We start from the raw sequence: 4,503 nt of genomic DNA, 5'->3' as shown, positions 1-4,503 counted from the left end.
CTCGAAATTCCGGTACACTAGCGACACTAATCATACATGGCAAACTACCACATAAAGTTTCGGGCCGCATTAGTTCATTTTGGTATATTCACCCAGGTGGCGCTTATATTACTTTAACTGCATTTAAACTATGATGCCCTGCGCATAATAGCAGGAATAAGGAATTAGAAATAAAGAGTAATGATTTTAACTTATCAAAAACCGTGTATTTTGATATATCCGATTTCTGAGAAAATCGTTATTCTTTATTCCTAATTCCTTATTCATTCTATTGTGCGTAGAGCCATACCCTTTATAAAGAATAATACAAAACTGATAGAAACATTAGAAATTGATAGAAGAATGTCAGAAAGTGTGTAAAAAAAAAAATGAAAAAGAATTTTAAATGGTGTGGATAAATAAAATTTTTATGGATTGATTTAAAAAGAATATTAAACCGTATGAATTTTACACCGATTGGACGTACTAGTGAAGTTGTAACCAAAATTTGGTTTTGCGCGATACCTAGGAATTATCTTTATTTTAAGAAGGTAACATTCGCGTTTTTTTTTAATACAAATCTTAAAGCCTTGTCTTCGCGATAATAAAAATCAGTCCAAGGTCTCGTTACAGAAAGAATTATCAAGTCAAATTTGAACAATTCGGTCAACAATTCATCAATTGATCAATTCTTTCTTCATTTAAAACCTTGAATCATATCTTGAATCAACCTTATAAATCTGGATTATATATCAAATTATATAAAATTATGTATAAAATTAAGGGCAAACGATATAAAATTATGCATAAAATTAAGGGCAATTGTTAAACGATAATAATTTTCAGTTAATCTTCTAACCTTCTTCAGTGATAATAGACGCAAAAGTTATATATTTAATCTGTTTACGTATACAATAAAAGAACGGAAAATGTGAAATTTATTTATTGCAGTCTCCAGGAAAAGCAAGCTAAGTTCTCTGTCAAAAATACATTTTCCTATGCCAGTTACAAGGCTGGATGGAACTCATGATATCGGCGCCTTTAATATAATAAAATAAAATAAGTATTTTTATTATTTATATGGGAAAATGGATGTACAAAGACCTTACCCGTCACGGAAACTGCAATCATATAAAATAAACTGCTAATCTAAAGTTTTGATAGCAAGGAACGTCCACAATTAAAGATTTTTAATCAAATTATAAAATAATAAATAAAATGATAAATAAAATGTACAGTACGGGATAATGTGTCTGATATAAAATTTTTTGGAAGGACTGTGATGCGACCTATGTTGGACAAACGAGGAGACAATTGAAAATAAGAATCACTGAGCGCAGGTGTCACATTAATAGAAACACAACAACACATTTTGTAATCACAAATCATAGGTTGCATCATAGTCACAATTTCTATTGGAAAGAGATTAAAATATTAGATAAATATTAACAAAATTATAATAAGAGATTGATATCAAAGATAATCAATGTAAAACAACAGAATAATAGCATTAATTTGAAAACAGACACAAAACTGCTAAACCAAGTATATTTTAATTATTTTAACTCTTAGTTTGTTTTTTTTTATTGACATTAAACTTGATTTTTAAATTTAAGCTTTTACGATTTCTGTTCATTTTACTGTTTGACAACGTATCATCGACACATTATCCCGTACTGTACATTTTATTTATCATTTTATTTATTATTTTATAATTTGACTAAAAATCTTCAATTGTGGACGATTCTTGCTATCAAGACTTTAGACAAATATATATAATGAGGCTCGAAAGAATCTATCAGTGACAAATGTAAAAAAGCCCATCAGAGCTTACATCAGCTATTCGGATGCACAAAAATTCTTTATTTTTCGTATAAATGTAACAAAACAAATAAAATATACGTTTCAACCCTTCAATTCCGGTCCTTATCAATATAAAATATAAATCGAAATTATATAATTAACGCAAATTCCAAGTTGATGATTCCCAACAAATTAGTTCGTTCTTCCTTATCCAAATGTCAAATTAGCTATGTAATGAATAGCCCAATGATTATCAAAATTATTACATTATACAATAACAATATAAAACTTACATAAAGTAAAACTGAAATCGTATGCATTGCGTCACTACGTAGAATCACATCGTTCATCAGATTGTCAGATTTGTTATGTAGTCATTCAAAAAAAAACACGAAACGAAAATTAGAGAATTATTAAAATTATTTGTCTGAATTTTCTATTATATCTACTTACATATAAGCGTTTTCTCGCGGCTTCACGTAAAGAACTTGTGGTGTCGACAGTCAGAGATACAATGAGAGTCAAAATAATAGAGTCAAGTAATTATTGAAATAAAAATAAAACTAAGAACAAAAGAAGGTAATATCAACGTCACAATTCAGTAAACAAATTCATGTATAATGGATCCAAAGAATACGTATCATTCTGTAAATTCAAACTCTGTTTCTGTTGCTTTATATGGATCGCTTCCGAAATCAATCTTTTATTAAAAGATAGTACTGCAGAAAGAAAGTACTGCAAGACTTTAGATTAGCAGTTTATTTTATGTGATTGCAGTTTTCGTGACAGGTGAGTTCTTTGTATATCCCCTTTTCCATATAAAAATACTTATTTTATTTTGTTATTAAAGACATTGATGACATCATGAGGGCCATTCAGCCTTGTAATTGGCATGGGAAAATGTATTCTCTACAGCGAATTTAGCTTGGCTTTTCTGGAGACTGCAATAAATGAATAATGCAATAATTTCATATCTTTATTGTATACGTAAACAGATTAAGTATACAACTTTTGCATCTATTATCGCTGAAGAAGGTTAGAAGACTAACCGAAACGTACGAAAATTATTATCGTTTAACGATTATTGATTTTGTCGTCTTTTCAATAAATTTAACTTTTATATTGAGAAATTTCTTTGAATAATTAGCGCACTTTGGACAGCACCTATTCCCAAGTTCTAAAATTTTTTTTTCATGAAATAATACTTTGAAAATATTTGTCTAATATAATACAAGAATAGGTAATTCAAAAGAAATTTGGAGATGACAGGGTAATAGTAGTCGTTACGTAGATAATATACAGATATAACAATAAAACTCTTTATTACAATAACTCGCTTACATGTTTCGGCTCATTTTTTAGCCCTCTTCAGAGATATAAATCACCTTTATAGATACAATGTATACATACCCAAACAGCACAATAATGTTTTAAAAATATATTTAAAACATACATGTTGGACATTTTGGACATATTAAAAACATCCAGATTAGATCCATGGATATTTAAAAAACGTTTTAAAAACATTCAGTGTTACCATTTTGGACTTCTTAAAAACGTCCATTTTAGGGCGCAATGGACTAAATTAATAAATTGGACTAAATTAATATATTAAACAAATTTTAGACAATCAAAAAATAATTCTTAGATTTTTTGTCATTGAAAATTTTCAACATAGCATAGATATCCATGGGACGTTCAAAAGACGTTCGCACATACTAAAGACATCCTTGAGACGTCCTTTGGATAAAGTGTACTGTGAAACGATTCCGTAAATGAAATTGCTCTATCACATCACATTTTTTAACTATTTTAGCTCCAAACTATCCAAAAGTTTTTAGCAACTTTAAATTCAATTTTTCAAATATGTGACGTGATACATCAATTTTATTTGTAGATTCGTTTTTAATGACAAAAATCTATTATAGATAATATGAATCATATCTCATCTAATTTGTGACCTAAAAAGTTTAAATTTATCATATCGTATACTAGTATGTTATCTAGAGAGATCAAATATTCTGCATACGAAGTGAATCCGAAAGTTTAAACAGAATGAGTTATTTTGAGGGGCTTTCTATATTTCATTCTCTCCTTCACGGAAAGTTATCGACTATAAAAGATTCCAACTTTACTTCACAGACAAAAAGTTTGATTTAAATATGTCATTGAATTAGCCTACTCGCTAAGCATTTAAATGTTTGAGATTCTTATCTTTGGAGTCAATCATATTCAATTATCTGATGAATATGATTATTGTTTTATCTATTTTTCTTTATATAAAGTAAGTACATTTAAACAACTTATTCATTTTCGAACACGCACATTTTTAGAGTATGGCCAGACTCTGATTTTCTAGGAATTCTACTCTCCACTGGCCTTTGACTGCACGCTGAAAGCAAAAAATTCCAAACTCTTATCACTGCGAGCAGCAAGCTATTGCTCGCTGATTTCTTTTTAAATTAAATTACGAGTTATCTTTAGAGTTTAAAATTAAAGAATTTTAACTAAAATTAAAAAATAGTACACTTGATCTGATACTGACTGGCCAACAAGTCAAAAACTTTTTTGACCAGATAATTGTTTGCGATGTAATTGTTTAGAATAACCCATCTCATCTAAAATCTTAATAAAAATATACTCATTTGATGCGTTTTCATTCAAAACGAAAGAATCTAGCAGAAAAACGGATTACTCTTGGTAAATAAATTTATTTAATAC

The sequence above is a fragment of the Trachymyrmex septentrionalis genome, unplaced genomic scaffold, assembly GCF_001594115.1.
Source record: "Trachymyrmex septentrionalis isolate Tsep2-gDNA-1 unplaced genomic scaffold, Tsep1.0 scaffold194, whole genome shotgun sequence".
Classification (NCBI taxonomy): Eukaryota; Metazoa; Arthropoda; class Insecta; order Hymenoptera; family Formicidae; genus Trachymyrmex; species Trachymyrmex septentrionalis.
This window is presented reverse-complemented; position numbering follows the sequence as displayed.